This window comes from Coregonus clupeaformis, chromosome 30 (assembly GCF_020615455.1).
Source record: "Coregonus clupeaformis isolate EN_2021a chromosome 30, ASM2061545v1, whole genome shotgun sequence".
NCBI classification, from domain to species: domain Eukaryota; kingdom Metazoa; phylum Chordata; class Actinopteri; order Salmoniformes; family Salmonidae; genus Coregonus; species Coregonus clupeaformis.
Window position 1 is genome coordinate 28,651,477 of NC_059221.1, and position 25,051 is coordinate 28,676,527.

The following is a 25,051-nucleotide window of genomic DNA, read 5'->3' on the forward strand; positions in this document are numbered from 1 at the left end:
TGGCAAGACTTGAAAATGCCTGTCCAGCAATGATCAACAACCAACTTCACAGAGCTTGAATTGTATTTACTTATTTTTTATTTTAGTAAATACTTTCTTAACACTTATTTTTCTTAAAACGGAATTGTTGGTTAAGGGCTTGTTAGTAAGCATTTCACTGTAAGGTCTACACCTGTTGTATTCGGCGCATGTGACAAATAAAATGTGATTTGATTTGAATAATTTTTTTAAGAGTAATGTGCAAATATTGTACAATCCAGGAGTGCAAAGCTCTTAGAGACTTACCCAGCAGACTCACAGCTGAAATTGCTGCTAAAGGTGATTCTAACATGTATTGACTCAGGGGTGTGAATACTTATGTAAATTAGATATTTCTGTATTTCATTTAACACATTTTCAAAACTTTCTAAAAGCACGTCACTCTGAGTGCAATAATAGTGTTTAACATGTGTAATATTCATATGTGTCAACATACTGAATTGTAAATTGGTTAAGACCACCCAGGTTGTGAGGTCATTTTCAGTTGATCATGGCCGGAGACACATGAACAAGCCAGTTATAGCTAGCTAATAAAGAGCTACATTTTATAAAGATCCTATCGTACTGCATTTTATTATTTTGGACAAAGCATACAAAACAAGACATGGTGTCAGAGTAAAAGGACTAAAAGATGGATTTTGCTGGAGTTCCTTCACCTCGAATGGACTGGGGTCTACAAACTTACATTTTACATTTTAGTCATTTAGCAGACGCTCTTATCCAGAGCGACGTACAGTTAGTACTTACCCGATGCATGGCGTAAGTTCAAACAGCATGTGGAGCTAATGTTCACGGTCCTCTGAAGGAAAGAGGAGAAGAGGAAAAGTGCAGCTACCTGCTCCTCTGGATCGGTGAAAAAGGAGAGACATTTACCAAGGCTGAATCAAAAGTACTGATAACATACTATGATCGTTTTGAAGCATATGTTGTGCCAAAGACCTATACGATTTTCGCTAGGTACAAATTCTACATCATAACAGTGGACTACTACAGCAGATACTTCAAACTCGACAAGCTTCACAGTACCACATCTGCAGCTGTGATCCACAAGCTGAAAGCAGCCTTTGCCAGGCATGGCATCATAGAGTCTTTAATATCTGACAGCGGCCCCTGTTACAAATCAAAGGAGTTTGAATCCTTCACAAAATCATGAGAGTTCACACGTCACCACAAGCCCACATTACCCTCAAAGTAATGGCCTTGCTGAAAAATCTGTGCAGATTGCTGAATCACTCATTGACAAAGCAAAAGCAGACAAGAGAGACCCCTACCCCAGTCTCCTTGAGAAACACAACACTCCAGTTGACAACTTAAAATCACCAGCCCATTTGTGATGAGCTGCAGACTTCGCTCAATCCTTCCCAGCACCAACCAGCAGCTGCAACCTGAGGTCGTCAGCTACAAGGAAATGCATGCAAAACGTGCAGAGACAACAACACCAAAAGCGATACTATGACAGGTCAGCTAGACCACTGCCACCACTGAACGACGGAGAGTCAGTTAGAATTCAGGGGTATGGCTACTGGAAGCCAGAAGTCGTCATTCAGCCAACTGACACTGAACGTTCATATCACGTCCGCACCGCAGACGGAGCAGTGTACCGCCGCAATCGTCGTCACCTACTGAACACAAAAGAACAACAAACTGATGAGATGAACTGTTCCCCTGAAAGAGAACATGATGGACTAAACACACAAACACAACACCACAAGAACTGTTGACTGACACAGAAGCATGCTCAGCTTCATACCACACAAGGTCAGGAAGAGAGGTCAAGCCTTGAGCTGTTCTAGACCTGTGAAATGTCAAAGGGTGTAGGCGGATCGCTGCCCTAAGAGTTCCAGACTGTAAACTTGTTATTGAAAAGTTAACTTGAAATGCTCTGGTATTGTATTTGTTTGAAATGTTGAGATGTCATTGCTACAGTGAAAAGCTGAGTTGCTGAGAAATCTTGGTTTTAAAAGTAACAGTATATTGAATCATTGTTTCAGAGTCTTATGTTGATGCAGCGTGCAGTATGCAGTATACATGGTTACTTACCTTGAGTTCAAACTACAGAGCATGTATTCAAAAGAAACACTTCAAAATATGTAGACAATTGTTCTTTTTTAAAAGAAGGGGTATGTAATATTCATGTGTCAACATACTGAATTGTAATTGGTTGCATTCTACCGTCACATCATACTGCGCTATGATTGGTTAAGACCACCCAGGTCGTGAGGTCACGTTTTTATAAAGATCCTGTCGTACTGCATTGTATTATTATGTACAAAGCATGCAAAACAAGACAACATTATTTTTTAATGACTACCTCATATCTGTACTCCACACATACAATTATCTGCACTGAATTTCAACCACAGATTCAACCACAAAGACCAGAGAGGTTTTCCAACGCCTCGCAAAGAAGGGCACCTATTGGTAGATGGGTAAAAATAATAAAAGCAGACACTGAATAACCCCTTGAGCATGGTGAGGTTAATACTTTGGATGGTGTATCAATACACCCAGTCACTATAAAGATACAGGTGTCCTCCTAACTCAGTTGCTGGAGAGGTTTCACCAGTTTAATGGCTGTGATAGGAGAAAACTGAGGATGGATCAACAACATTGTAGTTACTCCACAATACTAACCTAATTGATAGAGAGAAAAGAAGGAAGGAAGCTTGTACAGAATAAAAATATTCCAAAACATGCATCCTGTTCGCAACAAGGTTCTAAGCTAACATATGGAACTGTTTTAAGATGGTAATACCGAGGATCATTAAGCTATTTGATTTTGAATTTTATGACCCCTAAAGGTATCAAAAAGATATATACAATTTTTGGGGGATGAAACATTGAATTTGGCATCACTGCTATTAGCCAATAGATACACATTGAATAACATATTCACTACATGGAACAAGAGATAGTCCAATAAAAAAATCAAAAGAACGTTTGTTCTGAAGTGTCTGTCCTATATCTGAGAGATACAAGAAAGATCAGGAAACGTTTTTTTTTGTTTGTTTTACATGTATTTATCCCCTTATTTTAGGCACTAAACTATCTCCATATTACAGTGTACTTCTATAAAAAAAGAAAAACTGGTACAGGGGAACTTCAGATGATTCTTGTGAGCGTCCTAGAGCAAAACAGAGAACACCATTGTGTTCGTGAGAGTCTCAGCTTTCAATAGAGTGGTAATAATAGTAATAGTTTGTAGGCCAAACCATTCGGACACTACAGACGTTTTCGTGAGAAGACTGATTTTTGGAACATTTCATGGTCTGACAAACACCGCTCTAGCTCTGCCACCTTTCACCGCAGATGCGGAAGGGCGATATCAGCGGATGCGGTGGATTGAGAAGCAGCCCATGCAAAAAAACGAATCTCTAGTTTACCAGATTGATTTTTTTATGTTCATTAGATTTCCGTGAGGGTGCGACCATTGTAAGCCAAGGGTTAAGGACTGGGGAGTTTTTCAGGATAAAAAAGATATGGAGTTAGTTTTGACTTAAATCTGCTTGAAAATCTATGGCAAGACCTGAAAATTGTTGTTTAGCAATGGTCAACAACCAATTTGACCGAGCTAGAAGAATTTCGAAAAGAATAATGGGCAAATGTTGCACAATCCAGGTGTGGAAAGCTCTTAGACACTTACCCAGAAAGACTCACAGTTGTAATCAGGGGGTTGAATACTTATGTAATGATGATATATTTGTGTTTTATTTTTCATAAATCTTTTACAAATGTTAGAATATTTCTTCCAATTTGACATTAGAGTATTTTGTGAGAATCGTTGACAAATAAATTACAATTACATCCATTTTAATCCCACTATGTAACGGAACAAAATGTGGAAAAAGTAAAGGGGTGTGAATACTTTCTGAAGGGACTGTATTGTCTACTTACATTAAATATTATTGCTTTCCGTGTAGCGCGGGAGAAACAACAGATTGATATGACATTCATACACTGTTGTAGGTGATAAAATCAATGACCTTTCCTGCTGCTGCTCAGCAGACCTGTGCATGGCAGTAATTAGTGATTTTATTGGAGGTGCAGTAATGATGATAGTTGCTCTGTGAAACTCCATTCTTTGCTAAGTACCAAACATATTTTGACATTATTGGGCTTGAAAAACTGGTGAAAGGCAAGTTGAATGGCTGCTTCCTGGGCTTAAAGGAGAATTCCATATGCAAGGTCTCCTGTAAACCCAGATTCTGGTTCAGGTGTTTGTGTGAAAACATTGGCTGTGTCCTAAATAGTAGGCCGTTTTAAGTATGCAAAAAAAAATGTTTTATTGTATGTGACATTTCGAAAATCAAGTATACTTTAAATGCTCGGATGTCATACTCATTTCGGCTTTGACGTGTTTTTCATGAGAGAAAAACTTGTCTCTCTCAAACGTGATGTTCTGGCTTTGTACAAAGTACTCTTCAAATTTAGCCATGAGTACAGTCAATGTCAAGTTTGCCTCGTCTAGCTGAAAGATATTGTAAATGTCCAATGCATCCTCTCAAATCACATGCAGAAAAATGGAAGCTTTCAATTTGTCGTCATCTCCCCCTGCTCCACTGGCTGCTAGGTAGATATTGAATCTCTGTTTGAAACGTTTCCAATTGTCTGATAGATTGCCTGTTAACTGCATAGGAGTAGGAGGACTAAGCCTATCCATGACGGGAAACACTTGGGGAACAGGTACAGTTTCAATTTCTCTTACTTCGGTAGGTTGCTCATCAACTTGTTATTCAACAGATTCCAATGCAGTCCCCGTTCTCGCTGCTGTGGCTCGTTGGCATCGCTCTTACTAGCTAGCATCTTCGACTACTCACGTCACTTGACTTGTGGTAGAATGTTAAATTTTCGTCACGGAAATTTGCAGAGTTACTCCTTTCTTTTCATTGTCTCGTCATAGCGACTACCAATCTGACACCATGTTATGTTTGTTCCTTGTGTAATGACAAACCGGGGCGTAGGTTTAACTACTTTTAATAAAAATATACCTCAGCTAACAATATCCTTGTGTAGCCATGCAAGGCATACTTCAACTCTCCCCACCCTTGCATTGCTTGCTGGGTAACATAGTCTTAATGTAAAAATAAATGATAAAAATCAAGTATGGTTTAAATGCCACAATGCTATACTCAATTTGGCTTTTCAGCTAGTAGAATTCGCTGCACACAGCCACAATGCATTGGAAGAGGGGAGTTACGAGTTTTGATTGCTAGATCTCTTCAAGTAAACAACAAAACAACTTAGAATATGGCGAATAGCGAAGCTTCTGCGATGGTGTTCAAGTGTAAGTAATTTATGTTCTACTTAAAATTATCACGAGTTACGACTATTTTATCATAACGTAACATTGTTGAATACTGTAATGACCTGACTAGATCATAAAAGAACAACTGTCCAGACAGAGGATTGAGTTTACGAATGGACGGTTTATTAAACCAACTTTACACAGGCTACTGTTTGGCCGTAGCCCACGCCAAATAAATGAAAGATAACCCACAAGCCAATCGTGACCTTCTCTTGTGAAGCCCAGACGTAAAGAGAGAGAACAAAGGCTAAACCTGGTCTTAACTTCCAATGCTCCATCCCCCTGCCCAACCCCCCTCCACGCCACTCCGCCAACCGCCAGGATGCCCGGCATCAGAACATTCCAGGCATTCCCGTGATTGGCAGATAGCAGGTTGATTGACATGTCGGACCCCGCGAACACTGGGTACTGGTAGGTACAACACAACCATCTACTAGCCTAACACATAACACACAGCTGTCTGTGCGGGTCGCTACAATACAGATTTGCACCCTGCTGCCTGCCGTGCCTTTAGCTAGCTAGCTACTGCTTTAGTAGGACTAGAAGTTATAACTGTTAAAACAGTAATGTTAACTATAGGGTTACTTGCTTGCTGTTGAGCGACAACTGCATATGTAAATTAGCCTAGTTACTTGTTGTAAATACCAGGGCTTGTGTTCAAACTGTTGCAGGGTCTGATGACAATACCAGGCATTTAATTCAGCGGCAAACACGGCAGGAGAAATGCCGCAAAAAAAGGTTGAGTAAGTAATGTGGCCATAGTTAGCTCTCTTACTACTGCACTATGCACTGCCAGTAGCTAACGTTAGTAAGGTGGTAGCCTACATACCTATTTTCCACAGCCATGTTGGTCCCAACACTTTTATTTTCTTCTAGTTCTCCTGATTTGCCACGTCGTTTTATCTGTTTTGAGCTGATTGTAATGTGCAATATTAGTTTCTACCTGAACGGTTACAGTCTAAATGGGTCTAGCTAGTTTCATTGCACATAACCAGTTATGGTGAAAGTAATGGTAAGCTGCACTCGTTACTGTTTCACCTTGGCACTCCAATTTGATAAAGTATGTGGCAGTCTTCTATCTGCAGAAAGTTCACACAACTCTACTTTGCTCATGTTTTGGTTAATGTTGTAAGCTACTTCATCTTGTGTATTTTCAGGATCTACTTTATGAATTGTGAGCTGAAGGGGCAACTGTCACCTGCATGGGTGAAAAAGAAGTGGGAGAACCATAAGTAAAAATATATGGTACGCTACTGTTATTTTTGCATTTATTGCTGTGCTGCAGTTGGCTAATAAAGTTCCCCTTTTCTCTGAGAGCAACGACACTTTCCCATCTGTTTCCTATGCTTCATGTAAGTGTGAATATATACACTGAGTGTATAAAACATTAGGAACACCTGCTCTTTCTATGACATAGACTGACCAGGTGAATCCAGGTGAAAGCTATGATCCCTTATTGATGTCACTTGATAAATCCACTTCAAATCAGTGTAGATGAAGGTTAAAGAAGGATTTTTAAGCCTTGAGACAATTGAGACATGGATTGTGTGTGTGCGCCATTCAGGGGGTGAATGGGAAAACCAAAAGATTTAAGTGCCTTTGAACTGGGTTTGGTAGAAGGTGCTAAGCGCACCGGTTTGAGTGTGTCCAAAACTACAACGCTGCTGGGTTTTTCACGCTTAACAGTTTCCCGTGTGTACCACCACCCAAAGGACATCCAGCCAACTTGACACAACTGTGGGAGGCATTGGAGTCAACACAGGCCAGCATTTCTGTGGAACGCTTTCGACACCTTGTAGAGTCCATGCCCTGACAAATTGAGGCTGTTCTGAAGGCAAAAGGGGGTGCAACTCAATATTAGGAAGGTGTTCCTAATGTTTTGTACACTCAGTGTACATGTTAGAAAGGTGCAAGTATTCCATAGAAATGTACTGCAATTGGCATAATACCTTTTACAGGGCTTTAAATGTAGTATGTTTGATGTTGAAAGCTATAATTTCCCATATCTTTCAGGAGTTGAAAGCTCCCACGGAGTGAGGGGAGGCCACAGCCACATCCTGGAAGTGATATATGGTGATGGATGAGGCGCTGGGGGGCTGCCACTCCATCACCCCAATGGTCATCATCTCCCTTCCAGAAGGGTCCAGATGTGGACGCTGGAAAAGGAGCGGGAGGTGACTGCTAGGGAAGCACGACTTATGGACATTTGAGGCCATGATTAAGAAGTAGTTTTATGTATTTTGTAAAGTTTGGTGAAGTACTTTTATTTGTATTAATTTTTTAAAAGTGAATTGCTGTTCTCCTCAAAGTGTTTCTAGTTGGTAATAAAACAACATATTTGATATCGGTACATCTACAGTTGGTGTGTTTTACTTTCAACATTTCAATATAAAAAATGCACTCGGACATCCGAGCTATCTTGTTGCAGGTGCATGGTAACAATTAGATAAATTGAAAGAAAAAAAGAAACCTGCACACTGCTCTTGCTAGTAATAGTATCACTTTTTTATTGAAGCTTACGATCCGGCCTCTTGGCCTTCATCTGAGCTTTTTGCTCTACTAAACTAAATAAACCAACTTTGGTATAATAATAATTGATTACATTTCTATAGCGCTTTTCATCTCAAAGCACATCAAAATAAAAAATAAACAAGCAATACATCGTCATGTGTAACCTGGAAATTGTTTGCTAGGTCCACCGATAGAGGCCAAGTCTGAGTGCATTCATCCTCCAAAGATGGAGAGGGCCAGTTCATGGCTTGATCAGAGAACGGTGGTCAGGGAGATGGTTGATGAAGATGGAGTCTGGTGATGATCTTGTAGAGGGCTAGATACACTGGAAACCAGCCTGATTCGTGTAGCCACAACTTCACAATATATGGCACCCACTTACGTGGTGCCTCAGCAGCTTTTGGCGCCAAAAAGCTCATCACACAGTTCAGAGTAGTAGCTAGCCAGTCGTCCTCATTTCGAGCCCTCTGCCTCTGCACTGCATTCCTTTACTGCATCTCCGATTGATACATGCTTATGCCTACGGTTAACTCAAGTTTACTCCAAATACGTAAACTACTTAGCTAACGTAAACCCAAAACAACAACATTTCAGTGCTCCGCTGTAGTGAACAGTCACTGAGTGGGGCTACAGGCGATCCTTTCCGGTTCATATGCGAAGTCATAGCTGATGGTGTGTTCAAGACAACAGGGAACTCGGAAAAAAACATGCTCCGACTGGGTAAAATCGTTTTGAACGGTCATCCATCTCGCAATTACAAGTCGGAAACGTGGGCATCATCCTAGAGCTCCGACTTCTCCATCCTGAAGATGACTGACATCGCCATTTTTCCCAGTCTGAGCTCGTTTTGTTTCAGTGTTCCCAGTTGTCTTGAAAGCACCAAAAGTAGTACATTGCGGCTGTGGCATACTGTATACCTTTTTCTAAACTGTACATGCTAAATAGTACGTAGCACGATTAGTACACAGTATGCAGTTTAAGTAAGTAGTAGGCAAGCCAGATTTCGGACACAGCCATTATTTTACAGTGAATAAATTAATACTCTTACTCTACTCATCCATTTTATGGGTAACAATTACAAGTATAAAATGGTACATGCGGAATCCAGAAAAAATCCATGGCGGGGATTCAATCAAAGGTGCGTTGTCAAGAGTGCAGTTTGCTTGTCGAAAATGCGCCTTTGATTGAATCCCGGCCCATGAAAGAGCGTCATCAAATAATGGTATAAATACATTTACTTGGAAGATAGTGGAAAACAGTTTTCTAGAGGTCACTTTGACTCTAAGAGCCTTTGTTTTCAAAGGTCAATGATTGTTCTCAAGGTGTGTGTTAAAAGCTTCACTCATGGAAAAAGGTTGTTAGGGCCTTGGATGAGGGCTTTTGCAGATTTTTGTGGCAGATATATTTATTTCCTTTGGGTGAAATTGTTTATTCCAAAGGTCTCCTGTTGTAGATTTTGAATCACCCACTGGGCACAGACATAATTTAAACATCTAGTTTTGATGTACATTTGGTTGAGATGTCAACTAACGTGAATTAAATGTGAAATCAACAAAAACATTCACCATGTCATTGGATTTAGGTTAAAAATTGGGTGAAAAATAGACTAAATTCCCTTACGTTTACGACTTTTTGCAAATCCAAGCAGTTTTCCACATTAATTCAACGTCATCAGATTTTTGTTGTTGTTGAAAGGATGTGGAAACAATGTTAATGCAACCAGTTTCTGCCCAGTGAGACGCTATGAATATAGTTGAGACATTACAGACCTCTATAACACTTTAAAGTGTCCAAGACATCTCAGGTTACACAGTGATGGTGATTTGGGAAAAGTTGTGTTAGGCTCTTTTAAAGTCTGTCTGTGACTGTGTGATGTGAGCAAAATTCAAAATGTGGTTTACTATTCGGTATTGTGCATTTCTTTTTTCAGTCCTGTACCTCAACTGTTTTAAAGCGCTCCAAAGACTTTGATTACTGTGGAGGGAAGTAGCGAGACAACGGCTTTGATAGCTGTCACTGAAATGCCACTCAAACCAAGGAGCCATGTGTATTCAAAAAATAAAGCAGAAAGCACAGTATACTGTACTTTGTATCTGTTTTTTTTGTTTTGTTTTTTTACTTCTCAATGGTAGGCCTATGTCTTTACCTTTGATAGCCTGGGAAAAAATATTTCTCAAAATAAAAAGATATTCAGAACCCAATAAAAGTCACTATTTTAACTTCAGAAAAATGTAACTTTTTGGAGGGGAAAGTATTCAGAAAAGGTTGGACTTCTCTGCCCACTGAGGCATTTAGTATATACAGTGCATTCGGAAAGTATTCAGACCCCTTCACTTTTTCCACATTTTGTTACATTAAAGCCTTATTCTAAAATGGATTAAATTGTTTTTTCCCCTCATCAATCAGCACACAATACCCCATAATGACAAAGCAAAAACTGGTTTTTAGAAAAGTTTGCAAATGTATTAAAAATAAAAAAAACTGAAAAATCACATTTACATAGGTATGCAGACCCTTTACTCAGTACTTTGTTGAAGCACCTTTTGGCAGCGATTACAGCCTCAAGTCTTCTTGGGTATGACACTACAAGCTTGGTACACCTGTATTTGGGGAGTTTCTCCCATTCTTCTCTGCAGATCCTCTCAAGCTCTGTCAGGTTGGATGGGAGTGTCGCTGTACAGCTGTTTTCAGGTCTCTCCAGAGATGTTAGATCGGGTTCAAGTCCGGGCTCTCGCTGGGCCACTCAAGGACTTTCAGAGACTTGTCCCGAAGCCTCTCCTGCGTTGTCTTGGCTTTGTGCTTAGGGTCGTTGTCCTGTTGGAAGGTGAACCTTCGACCCAGTCTGAGTTCCTGAGCGCTCTGATGCTGCCACCACCATGCCTCACCGTAGGGATGGTGCCAGGTTTCCTCCAGACATGACGCTTGGCATTCAGGCCAAAGGGTTCAATCTTGGTTTCATCAGACCAGAGAATCTTGTTTCTCATGGTCTGAGAGTCCTTTTGGCAAACTCCAAGCGGGCTGTCATGTCTTTTACTGAGGAGTGGCTTGCGTCTGGCCACTCCACCATAAAGGCCTGATTGGCGGAGTGCTGCAGAGATGGTTGTCCTTCTGGAAGGTTCTCCCATCTCCACAGAGGAACTCTGGAGCTCTGTCAGAGTGACCATCGGGTTCTTGGTCACCTCTCTGACTAAGGCCCTTCTCCCCAGATTGCTCAGTTTTTCTTGGTGGTTCCGAACTTCTTCCTGTCTCGGAGCTCTACGGACAATTCCTTCGACCTCATGGCTTGGTTTTTGCTCTGACATGCACTGTCAACTGTGGGACCTTTTATAGACAGGTGTGTGCCTTTCCAAATCATGTCCAATCAATTGAATTTACCACAGGTGGATTCCAATCAAGTTGTAGAAACATCTCAAGGATGATAAATGGAAACAGGATGCACATGAGCTCAATTTCGAGTCTCATTGCAAAGGGTCTGAATACTTATGTAAATAAGGTATCTGGTTTTATTTTACATTTGAGTCATTTAGCAGACGCTCTTATCCAGAGCGACTTACAGTTAGTGAGTGCATACATTTTTTTCATACTGGTCCCCCATAGGAAACGAACCCACAACCATGGTGTTGCAAACGCCATGCTCTACCAACTAAGCTACACAGGACTATATTTGTAATACATTTGCAAACATTTCTAAGAACCAGTTTTCGCTTTGTCATTATGGGGTATTGTGTGTAGATTGATGAGGAATTTGTTTTTATTTAATCAATTTTAGAATAAGGCTGTAACGTAACAACATTTGGAAAAAGTCAAGGCGTCTGAATACTTTTCGAATGCACTGTAGGTGCCTCGCAGTGGGCTAGAGTGCGAGGACGGCTTAGCTATGGCGTTATCAGAGGGAGCTAAAGACACTCTGCCTGTCACTTTAGCCATGACAGCGGAGGCAACTGTAGGCTGCCCACAGGCTAGGCCCTTTCCTCTGGCTGCTCACCAGGGCCTTCCTCTCCACCACCTGCTTTCCCAGATGTGCTGCACTGGACGCCTACCAAATCCTTCTTAGTGTTCTACCAAGCAAGAGGAAGGGAGGCTTTTGTCTGATGTTGTCATCCATGCTTGTATCTGACAGGTACACCATTGAGAGGGAGGAATAGCGATGATCCCAGGGTCTAGGGAACTGAACATGTAGGATAGCTACCCCTGCTGCTGCTACTGATTAAACTTGCAAATATTTTGTTTGGAAGACATTTCGGCGAGGACTTTGTGGAATTCATTGACTTGCATAATCCGTTTCAAAATAACCTTATTGAGCCACAGTCAGTAGATTCTGGATCTTAACATATAAACTCAATTTCTTTCAGTGTCAGTTGCTTAAACTGTGGTCGAAATTATACATAAATATATTTTCATGTTAGTTTGTGTTCCTTCTTTACATGACATTGCTCATTATGTTGAGAAAATGGCATGACTATTCAAACACATACCTCCTTCGTCAATCCGTGACGACAGTGATTGGCAGTTCCATTTCTCTCCTGTGTGTTTATTCTCAACCAAGGGCCTGCTGGTATAACACTGTCAAACTTTGTGCTCCCGCAAAAAACGTCACTGACAGTGGGATTCCAGTCATGTCTCGGTGAAAACGTGACACTGGCTGCTCAGATGCACCTTCAGATAAGCTAGTGAATCAAACTAGAGGCTGAGCTTAGGATAGTGAGAGAAGGCTTTGTGTACTCCACATAATATCTTATTTGCACAAAAACTATTGAAGAAAAAGTTATTTTAATAAAACACAAATGTACAGGGTTTACTAGCTAACATGTTTGTGATTAACCCATGTTTTAAGTTTGAAACTACTCCTTTAACTCTAAAAATTATAAATTGACTCTCACTGGTCATCAAGCAAACCAACTGTCATGACACTGGTCACAACCAGTCATTTATCATTTTCTGTTGTTGTCAAGCGACAGGATTGACAGTGTCACGTTTTCGACAGTGCATTCGGAAAGTATTCAGACCCCTTCCCTTTTTCCACATTTTGTTACGTTACAGCCTTATTCTAAAATTGATTAAATAAAATGTTTTCCTCATCAATCTACACACAATACCCCATAATGACAAAGTGAAAACAGGTTTATTTAAATATTTACAAATGTATTAAAAATAAAAAAACTGATATACCTTATTTACATAAGTATTCAGACCCTTTGCTATGAGACTTGAGCTCAGGTGCATCCTGTTTCCATGAATTATCCACCTGTGGTAAATTCAATTGATTGGACATTATTTGGAAAGGCACACCTGTCTACAGTACCAGTCAAAAGTTTGGACACACCTACTCATTCAAGGATTTTTCTTTATTTTTACTATTTTCTATATTGTAAAATAATAGTGAAGACATCAAAACTATAAAATAACACACATGGATTCATGTAGTAATCAGAAAATAGTTAAACAAATCAAAATACACTGCTCAAAAAAATAAAGGGAACACTAAAATAACACATCCTAGATCTGAATGAATGAAATAATCTTATTAAATACTTTTTTCTTTACATAGTTGAATGTGCTGACAACAAAATCACACAAATTATCAATGGAAATCAAATGTATCAACCCATGGAGGTCTGGATTTGGAGTCACCCTCAAAATTAAAGTGGAAAACCACACTACAGGCTGATCCAACTTTGATGTAATGTCCTTAAAACAAGTCAAAATGAGGCTCAGTAGTGTGTGTGGCCTCCACGTGCCTGTATGACCTCCCTACAATGCCTGGGCATGCTCCTGATGAGGTGGCGGATGGTCTCCTGAGGGATCTCCTCCCAGACCTGGACTAAAGCATCCGCCAACTCCTGGACAGTCTGTGGTGCAACGTGACGTTGGTAGATGGAGCGAGACATGATGTCCCAGATGTGCTCAATTGGATTCAGGTCTGGGGAACGGGCGGGCCAGTCCATAGCATCAATGCCTTCCTCTTGCAGGAACTGCTGACACACTCCAGCCACATGAGGTCTAGCATTGTCTTGCATTAGGAGGAACCCAGGGCCAACCGCACCAGCATATGGTCTCACAAGGGGTCTGAGGATCTCATCTCGGTACCTAATGGCAGTCAGGCTACCTCTGGCGAGCACATGGAGGGCTGTGCGGCCCCCCAAAGAAATGCCACCCCACACCATGACTGACCAACCGCCAAACCGGTCATGCTGGAGGATGTTGCAGGCAGCAGAACATTCTCCACGGCGTCTCCAGACTCTGTCACGTCTGTCACATGTGCTCAGTGTGAACCTGCTTTCATCTGTGAAGAGCACAGGGCGCCAATGGCGAATTTTCCAATCTTGGTGTTCTCTGGCAAATGCCAAACGTCCTGCACGGTGTTGGGCTGTAAGCACAACCCCCACCTGTGGACGTCGGGCCCTCATACCACCCTCATGGAGTCTGTTTCTGACCGTTTGAGCAGACACATGCACATTTGTGGCCTGCTGGAGGTCATTTTGCAGGGCTCTGGCAGTGCTCCTCCTGCTCCTCCTTGCACAAAGGCGGAGGTAGCAGTCCTGCTGCTGGGTTGTTGCCCTTCTACGGCCTCCTCCACGTCTCCTGATGTACTGGCCTGTCTCCTGGTAGCGCCTCCATGCTCTGGACACTACGCTGACAGACACAGCAAACCTTCTTGCCACAGCTCGCATTGATGTGCCATCCTGGATGAGCTGCACTACCTGAGCCACTTGTGTGGGTTGTAGACTCCGTCTCATGCTACCACTAGAGTGAAAGCACCGCCAGCATTCAAAAGTGACCAAAACATCAGCCAGGAAGCATAGGAACTGAGAAGTGGTCTGTGGTCACCATCTGCAAAACCAGTCCTTTATTGGGGGCGTCTTGCTAATTGCCTATAATTTCCACCTGTTGTCTATTCCATTTGCACAACAGCATGTGAAATGCATTGTCAATCAGTGTTGCTTCCTAAGTGGACAGTTTGATTTCACAGAAGTGTGATTGACTTGGAGTTACATTGTGTTGTTTAAGTGTTCCCTTTATTATTTTGAGCAGTGTATAATTTATATTTGAGATTCCTCAAAGTAGTCACCCTTTGCCTTGATGACAGCTTTGCACACTCTTGGCATTCTCTCAACCAGCTTCATGAGGTAGTCACCTGGAATGCATTTCAATTAACAGGTGTGCCTTGTTAATTTCATTTGTGGAATTTATTTCCTTCTTAATGCGTTTGAGCCAATCACTTGTGTTGTGACAAGGTAGCGGTGGTATACAGAAGATAGCCCTATTTGGTAAAAGACCAAGTCCATAATATGGCAAGAACATCTCAAATAAGCAAAGAGAAAACGACAGTCCATTATTACTTTAAGACATGAAGGTCAGTCAATACGGAACATTTCAAGAATTTTTAAAGATTCTTCAGGTGGAGTCGCAAAAACCATCAAGTGCTATGATGAAACTGGCTCTCATGAGGACCGCCACAGGAAAGGAAGACCCAGAGTTACAGTGTGGGAAAAAAGTATTTGATCCCCTGCTGATTTTGTACGTTTGCCCACTGTCAAAGAAATTATCAGTCTATAATTTTAATGGTAGGTTTATTTGAACAGTGAGAGACAGAATAACAACAACAAAATCCAGAAAAACGCATGTCAAAAATGTTATAAATTGATTTGCATTTTAATGAGGGAAATAAGTATTTGATCCCTCTGCAAAACATGACTTAGTACTTGGTGGCAAAACCCTTGTTGGCAATCACAGAGGTCAGATGTTTCTTGTAGTTGGCCACCAGGTTTGCACACATCTCAGGAGGGATTTTGTCCCACTCCTCTTTGCAGATCTTCTCCAAGTCATTAAGGTTTCGAGGCTGACTTTTGGCATCTCGAACCTTCAGCTCCCTCCACAGATTTTCTATGGGATTAAGGTCTGGAGACTGGCTAGGCCACTCCAGGACCTTAATGTGCTTCTTCTTGAGCCACTCCTTTGTTGCCTTGGCTGTGTGTTTTGGGTCATCGTCCTTTTGATGCAGTGAAGTTGTCCTGTCCCCTTAGCAGAAAAACACCCCCAAAGCATAATGTTTCCACCTCCATGTTTGACGGTGGGGATGGTGTTCTTGGGGTCATAGGCAGCATTCCTCCTCCAAACACGGCGAGTTGAGTTGATGTCAAAGAGCTCGATTTTGGCCACAACACTTTCACCCAGTTCTCCTCTGAATCATTCAGATGTTCATTGGCAAACTTCAGACGGCCCTGTATATGTGCTTTCTTGAGCAGGGGGACCTTGCGGGCGCTGCAGGATTTCAGTCCTTCACGACGTAGTGTGTTATCAATTGTTTTCTTGGTGACTATGGTCCCAGCTGCCTTGAGACCATTGACAAGATCCTCCCGTGTAGTTCTGGGCTGATTCCTCACCGTTCTCATGATCACTCCAACTCCACGAGGTGAGATCTTGCATGGAGCCCCAGGCCGAGGGAGATTGACAGTTCTTTTGTGTTTCTTCCATTTGCAAATAATTGCACCAACTGTTGTCACCTTCTCACCAAGCTGCTTGGCGATGGTCTTGTAGCCCATTCCAGCCTTGTGTAGGTCTACAATCTTGTCCCTGACATCCTTGGAGAGCTCTTTGGTCTTGGCCATGGTGGAGAGTTCGGAATCTGATTGATTGATTGCTTCTGTGGACAGGTGTCTTTTATACAGGTAACAAGCTGAGATCTCAGCTCGTTACCTGTATAAAAGACACCTGGGAGCCAGGAATCTTTCTAATTGAGTGGGGGTCAAATACTTATTTCCCTCATTAAAATGCAAATCAATTTATAACATTTTTGACATGCGTTTTTCTGGATTTTGTTGTTGTTATTCTGTCTCTCACTGTTCAAATAAACCTACCATTAAAATTATAGACTGATCATTTCTTTGTCAGTGGGCAAACGTACAAAATCAGCAGGGGATCAAATACTTTATTCCCTCACTGTACCTCTGCTGCAGAGGATAAGTTCATTAGTTAACTGCACCTCCGATTGCATCCCAAATATATGCTTCACAGACTTCAAGTAACATACACATCTCAACATCAACTGAATCAGGCCTTCATGGTCGATTTGATGCAAAGAAACCACTACTAAAGGACACCAATAAGAAGAGACTTGCTTGGGCCAAGAAACACGAGCAATGGACATTAGACCGGTGGAAATCTGTCCTTTGGTCTGATGAGTCCAAATTTGAGATTTTTGGTTCCAACCGCCGTGTCTTTGTGAGAGGCAGAGTAGGTGAACGGATGAGGTGTGATGGTGTGGGGGTGCTTTACTGATGACACTGTTGGTGATTTATTTACAATTCAAGGCACACTTAACCAGCATGGCTACCACAGCATTCTGCAGCGATACGCCACCCCATCTGGTTTGCGCTTATTGGGACTATCATTTGTTTTTCAACAGGACAATGACCCAAAACACACCTCCAGGCTGTGTAAGGGCTATTTGACCAAGGAGAGTGATGGAGTGCTGCGTCAGATGACCTGGCCTCCACAATCCCCCAACCTCAACCCAATTGAGATGGTTTGGGATGAGTTGGACTGCAGAGTGAAAGGAAAGAAGCCAACAAGTGCTCAGCATATGTGGGAACTCCTTCAAGACTGTTGGAAAAGCATTCATCAAGAGTGTGCAAAGCTGTCATCAAGGCAAAGGGTGGCAAATTATATTTGGATTTGTTTAACACTTTTTTGGTTACTACATGATTCCATATGTGTTATTTCATAGTTTTGATGTCTTCACTATTATTCTACAATGTAGAAAATAGTAAACATAAAGAAAAACCCTTGAATGAGTAGGTGTGTCCAAACTTTTGAATGGGACTGTATATAAGGTCCCACAGTTGACACTGCATGTCTGAGCAAAAACCAAGCCATGAGGTCGAAGGAACTGTCCGTAGAGCTCCAAGACAGGATTGTGTCAAGGCACAGATCTGGGGAAGGGTACCAAAAAATGTCTGCAGCATTGAAGGTCCCCAAGAACATAGTGGCCTCCCTCCATCATTCTTAAATGGAAGAAGTTTGGAACAACCAAGACTCTTCCTAGAGCTGGCCACCCGGCCAAACTGAGCAATCGGGGGAGAAGGCCCTTGGTCAGGGAGGTGACCAAGAACCTAATGGTCACTCTGACAGAGCTCCAGAGTTACTCTGTGGAGCTGGAAGAACCTTCCAGTAGGCCAACCATCTCTGCAGCACTCCACCAATCAGGCCTTTATGGTGGAGTGGCCAGACGGAAGCCACTCCTCAGTAAAAGACACATGAGTGGAGTTTGCCAAAAGGCACCTAAAGGACCAAGATTGAACCCTTTGGCCTGAATGCCAAGCGTCACGTCTGGAGGAAACCTGGCACCATCCCTATGGTGAGGCATGGTGGTGGCAGCATCATGCCGTGGTGATGTTTTTCAGCGGCAGGGACTGGGAGACTAGTCAGGATCAAGGGAAAGATGAACAGAGCAAAGTACAGAGATATCCTTGATGAAAACCTGCTCCAGAGTGCTCAGGACCTCAGACTGGGGCGAAGGTTCACCTTCCAACAGGACAACAACCCTAAGCACACCGCCAAGACAACGCAGGAGTGGCTTCGGGAAAAGTCTCTGAATGTCCTTGAGTGGCCCAGCCAGAGCCTGGACTTGAACCCGATCTAACATCTCTGGAGAGACTTAAAAATAGCTGTGCAGCGACGCTTCCCATCCAACTTGACAGAGCTTGAGAGGATCTGTAGAGAAGAATGGGAGTAACTCCCCAAATACAGGTGTGCCAAGCTTGTAGTGTCATACCCAAGAAGACTCAAGGCTGTAATCGTTGCCAAAGGTGCTTCAACAAAGTACTAAGTAAAGGGTCTGAATACTTATGTGAAGGTGATATTTCAGTAGTTTTTTCTTTTAATATAAATGTGCAAAAAAATATAAAAACCTGTTTTTGCATTGACATTATGGGGTATTGTTTAGAATAACAAAAAAAAAATGCTTTAATCAATTTCAGAATAAGGCTGCAACGTAACAAAATGTGGAGAAAGTCAAGGGGTCTGAATACTTTCCGAATGCACTGTACAGTGGGGAAAAAAAGTATTTAGTCAGCCACCAATTGTGCAAGTTCTCCCACTTAAAAAGATGAGAGAGGCCTGTAATTTTCATCATAGGTACACGTCAACTATGACAGACAAAATGAGAAAAAAAAATCAAGAAAATCACATTGTAGGATTTTTTATGAATTTATTTGCAAATTATGGTGGAAAATAAGTATTTGGTCAATAACAAATTTCTCAATACTTTGTTATATACCCTTTGTTGGCAATAACACAGGTCAAACGTTTTCTGTAAGTCTTCACAAGGTTTTCACACACTGTTGCTGGTATTTTGGCCCATTCCTCCATGCAGATCTCCTCTAGAGCAGTGATGTTTTGGGGCTGTCGCTGGGCAACACAGACTTTCAACTCCCTCCAAAGATTTTCTATGGGGTTGAGATCTGGAGACTGGCTAGGCCACTCCAGGACCTTGAAATGCTTCTTACGAAGCCACTCCTTCGTTGCCCGGGCGGTGTGTTTGGGATCATTGTCATGCTGAAAGACCCAGTCACGTTTCATCTTCAATGCCCTTGCTGATGGAAGGAGGTTTTCACTCAAAATCTCACGATACATGGCCCCATTCATTCTTTCCTTTACACGGATCAGTCGTCCTGGTCCCTTTGCAGAAAAACAGCCCCAAAGCATGATGTTTCCACCCCCATGCTTCACTGTAGGTATTGTGTTCTTTGGATGCAACTCAGCATTCTTTGTCCTCCAAACATGACGAGTTGAGTTTTTACCAAAAAGTTCTATTTTGGTTTCATCTGACCATATGACATTCTCCCAATCCTCTTCTGGATCATCCAAATGCACTCTAGCAAACTTCAGACGGGCCTGGACATGTACTGGCTTAAGCAGGGGGACACGTCTGGCACTGCAGGATTTGAGTCCCTGGCGGCGTAGTGTGTTACTGATGGTAGGCTTTGTTACTTTGGTCCCAGCTCTCTGCAGGTCATTCACTAGGTCCCCCCGTGTGGTTCTGGGATTTTTGCTCACCGTTCTTGTGATCATTTTGACCCCACGGGGTGAGATCTTGCATGGAGCCCCAGATCGAGGGAGATTATCAGTGGTCTTGTATGTCTTCCATTTCCTAATAATTGCTCCCACAGTTGATTTCTTCAAACCAAGCTGCTTACCTATTGCAGATTCAGTCTTCCCAGCCTGGTGCAGGTCTACAATTTTGTTTCTGGTGTCCTTTGACAGCTCTTTGGTCTTGGCCATAGTGGAGTTTGGAGTGTGACTGTTTGAGGTTGTGGACAGGTGTCTTTTATACTGATAACAAGTTCAAACAGGTGCCATTAATAAAGGATTTTTTTCTTCTCAATTTGTCTGTCATAGTTGACGTGTACCTATGATGAAAATTACAGGCCTCTCTCATCTTTTTAAGTGGGAGAACTTGCACAATTGGTAGCTGACTAAATACTTTTTTTCCCCCACTGTATGTTTACTATTCCTGTGCTATTCATTAAAAAACGTGTTAGCTGTTGAGGCAAAGCCAAACTGGGTGTGGTGGTACGTACTGCGATGGGAGATCAAGTGTTTGCTAAAAGTAGTATTGGAGGGCCAGTAAGGTACCCTTCCCTCTGGTCTAGGAGATCCCCATACCATAGTAGTGCACAGACATGTGTACCATGAATATAGGGATACCATCTACCATGAGGTCTTTCAGATGAGACTAATCTACCACTAGAACCACATCTAGCTACAGCTATTGTAACGCATTGGCTCATCAGCTATTAAACAGTCGCAGGTGTAAACAATTTGATCAGTGCAACCCATTTGCCCTGTCCAATCAATTCACCAAAAGATTACCTGCATGCATTTACCATAATCTGCGGAGGCAGTTTCACTCGTCCTTCCCTTGCTCATTACCTAGCAGTGTCTGAATACCTCCGAGTTCCAGAGCAATCGTTATGATTCACACAGTACAGGGACCATTATTGGTGGCCGAGGCGAGAGTTTGGGGAATGAACAGCCATCCATGTCAATGATGGAGTCAATTATCCCAGCTAGCCAGCAACTGACAGTGTGCAAGCATTCTCCACTCCCTCTCTCCCTCCGACAGACAATTCCCCCGCAGGTGGATTAGGCCTTAATGGGAGCTAAGGGACTGTGTTTAAAACAAGCCAAGAACACTACCAGTGGTGATGTAGGCCAGCTCCCTGTTGTTATTAAAGGCATTACTCTTCCACAGAAGTGGAGAGGAGGGGGGCTGGCGCTCAGCTTGGGAGCATCTCAGTGTTTAGCCCCCTTGGCTGATGGCAACAGGAGGGTGACACATCCATGGACACACCCCTGCTGGGACGTCACGAGGGCTCAACTCAATCCCAATATAGGAGAAGGAAGATAGTGGTGCATCAGTGGAGGAGTTGCTGTTATTACTCTGTCTGAATGAAAGCTAGCCCCTATGAGCAGACTTGCTGCCTCAAGACATCCATGTACGTGTCACAATGATCAGATTGGCTAGGCATGGTGTGTTGTGTTCAGACACCATGCATTTACACAAACGGTTGGATTTATGTTTTCGTGGTTTTCCTCTCAAAACCAGACAACTATGAATCTGATGGTCAATTTCATGCTGTTCTACTGTATCAAACACAGGCAGATGAATGTGCTGCTGATTCCCAAGGCCTTTCCACCTGGAAATCCCAGCACAGCGGTTGGTTACCCTTTAATGTCATCATTAACATTCTAAAGTCTAAATAAAATCAACATTCAAATTAATCTGAAAAGTGTTCTATCTCACCTAGCCAGACTTGAAGGAAATAGTTGACTTATCAGCACTTTACTGAATACCAACGTGGTCTCAGTTCTACATTTAGTACGTTATATTACATTACGTTAAGTTACATTATGAATGGAATAGCGGTCATACAATATCACACGTATTATAAGATGCATAGTATCATACGTCTTACCCGGTCGTACGAATTGGATGATCTTACTCATTATACATCTTGGAGGATGTATAGTATTATACGTCTTTCTCTGAGACCAGGTTACTTGTTGCGCAGTAACAACAAAGGAGAATTACGGGGAGAATTTATGTTGACGGTTAGGGGAACTAACGACAAAGGTTAGGATAATTTACGTAAAAGGTTAGGAGAACTCTAACGACAAAGGTTAGGTGCATTTATGTAGCAGGTTAGGTGAATTGGGTTAAGCTTAGAATAAGGCTTAGCTAAAATGCTACAGTTGTCCCCGACGCAACTCGAACACGTAACCTTTGCATCACTAGATGGTCACGGATTACACCCACCCATTCTCCCTGACCATACTCCCTACTTTCATTCCTGTCTAAAGTAACTAGACCATTAGTAGGTATCATATGTCTTGGAGGTGCTCAGAAATACACAAAGTATGTTTGTATGGCTTTGAGGCCAGGCTGATATTACACTTACCAGAGCCAAATGTTCAAATGCCATTTAAATAAATGTCAATGACAAGTCCTACTGCAAGTACTGTGCAGCAAATTATCACACCGTGACCAACTCAACTGTTACGGTTTCCCCTTTCAGCCTACACTAAAACACTACAGAACTGAACTGACAATCGAAGACAAATAATGTATTAATCCATATGAGCCAGAAATGTCTTCTGCTGTACCCAACCCCTCTGATTTGTACATACACCAACACACATTAGGTTGGAGAGGATTGAGCAGATAGCAGCGCCCAATGAGCAGTTAAGAGGGTTAAGTTCCTTGCTCAAGGGAACATTGGCAATATGAACACTTTGTCACAACAGTGGGAACTGTCCACAAATGTCTGTCAAATCCAGTGGCGACCCATCATTCAGGGTAGGTGGGGCAGAGCCCCATATGTTTTGCATGTTAATTTGGCATTCATACGTGTCACATATCAGTTTGCAAACAATGTAAAAAAAAAGTAAAATATTGAGTTAATAAAGCCATATTCAAACATGGTCTCTTTTTTGCTTTCTTGAGTAAGGCAGCTCCAAAATGCAGGTGTTTCAGCCTAGCTCAGTGCTTTCTGTGGTGGTGGGGCAGCCAGCGGAAAATACAGAATGTAGGAGTTGATAATCTTCTCTAGTTGCACTGTGATTGGCTGAGTGTTCTGTCCCTCATGGGGACACTACATCTACAGGGAGAGCTAGAAAGTTCGACCCCTTGGGTGCTGCCATAGATTTACATTAGAAGTGCCCATCCAAGAAAGCTTAAGGTCATTGGCCACAGATAAAATGACGTCAAATCACGTTATATCTACCATTGCTTTGATTGGACTGATCATGTCAACATCATACTTTCAAAATCTTAGCTAGCAAGTTAGACAAGCAGTCATCATCATGAATCAAGTTGACAATCTACTGGCAAAATCTTTTCAAACCTTGTCATTTGAAGAGAAATTATAGATAAAATGTATCGGTGCTCATCGGCCATTGAACATAAACACTACACAACAAGTTGGAAATCGCAAATTCAACAATGAGTGGTTTGGAAGGAATCAGTGGCTAACTGCAAGCGTTGCAAAGCAATCACAATTTTGCTTCCCCTGCTATTTGGTGGAGAAGATGTGTGATCCAAGTCTGGGTTTAAGGGTCTCTTTTCATTTACATTACATTTCTTTTCCAAGCTTAAAATGATAAACATTCACATGCAACACCATGGGCCAGAAAAGGTTGAATACATTGGCCATGCTGTCAATCCAGCATGACTTCTGCCGCGTTCAAAACAACTGGAAACTCGGAACTGCGAAATCTCAGACTTCAGTGAGTTCAAGACAACTGGGAACTCTGAAAAAAACTAACTCCGCCTGGGAAAATACGTTTTGAACGGTCATCCAACTCGTCGGGAACTCAGGCCTTTTTTCTAGAGCTACGACCTGAAGATCACTGACATCATGATTCAACCTTGTTTTTTCCAAAGTTCCCAGTTGTCTTGAAAGCACCATAAATCCAGAGAATGCCAGACTTTGATTACAAAGTTTAATGACTCAATTTGTCCACAAGAAGGACCGCCGCGCCACCTTCCTGTTCGGGTGAGAACAGCACAACGGTGAGTCCAAAAATGTATTGTATGCTGCTGCATGAATTAAGTAATATGCCAGGGAGATATGTATGCTGTAGCTAAGAAAGTAATACTAAGTGTATGTTGTAAAGTATGCTGTTAGTAGCCCATGTGCCTCACCCTAATCATTTGGTCCCTTTTCCCCTCATAACAGCCTACTGTTCTGACTTGGTGGTGCACATGTAGCCTAAAGCCTGTTTTAGAAATGTCATCATCGAATATTGTAAGCGCTTTCATTGTCTGCTTATATGCCCCCTTTATTTATCCTACGGTTCTGACTTGGTGAACATGGAGAATACTGTAAAAACAGACCATGTTCTGAATTCTGTCGCTGTACATTTCAAAAGTGCTGAAAAAATAGTTATATTGACTACGTCCGTCTTAGCTTGCTAATTAATGTCTTAATCGAAATTACAGATTGCCTCTTATCCACTCATCGTTCCCTTATGCCATAGTTTGTCAGTATAAACCACATTTGTTTAAGCAAGTCAGTCATATCAGCTATGTTTTAAAAAAAGGCAGTAAATGAGGTTGAATGAACTGTTTCGCTGCCAGACAAGGCTCCGCTGATAGCCAGGTGTAGCAGTGGGAAGGATTCATTCCATGGTGCTGAAAAGAAAGCTCTGCTGTTGGAACAGCTTTATGTCAGCCCTAACAGTGTGTGGGCACCGTTTGTCACCGTTATAGTGCAATTCATGTATTGTTTAGTGTTGTGTAGTGGCTTTGCTGGCATGCATCCCCAAAAATGTTGGGGAGTTTGCCCCACCTAGATTTACTTGCTAAAATCGCCACTGGTCTAATCATTTCTGATGATTAAATGTTCTGGGCCTTCAGGGGTCATGCCAAGAAAAAAAGTTACATGTTTGTATGTGCCTATGCAGCCGGTGGCATACAGTGCCTCAGGAAAGTATTCAGACTCCTTGACTTTTTCCACATTTTGTTACGTTACAGCCTTATTCTAAAATTGATGAAATAAATACAAATCCTCAGCAATCTACACACAATACCCCATAATGACAAAGCGAAAACTGTTTTTCAAAAAAACTAAACTTCTATAAAAAAAAGACATAATATTATTTACATAAGTATTCAGACCCTTTGCTATGAGA

At 42.0% G+C, this 25,051-nt stretch overlaps 1 long non-coding RNA gene across 1 annotated transcript; it reads left to right on the forward strand.

The window, feature by feature from the left end:
- The first annotated feature begins 5,753 nt into the window (after positions 1 to 5,753).
- LOC121546679 lies at positions 5,754 to 7,685 on the forward strand. The gene is made up of 3 exons (XR_005996401.2): positions 5,754 to 6,087; positions 6,502 to 6,589; positions 7,358 to 7,685. It is a non-coding gene; the product is annotated as an uncharacterized LOC121546679 (long non-coding RNA).
- Positions 7,686 to 25,051: the final 17,366 nt, after the last annotated feature.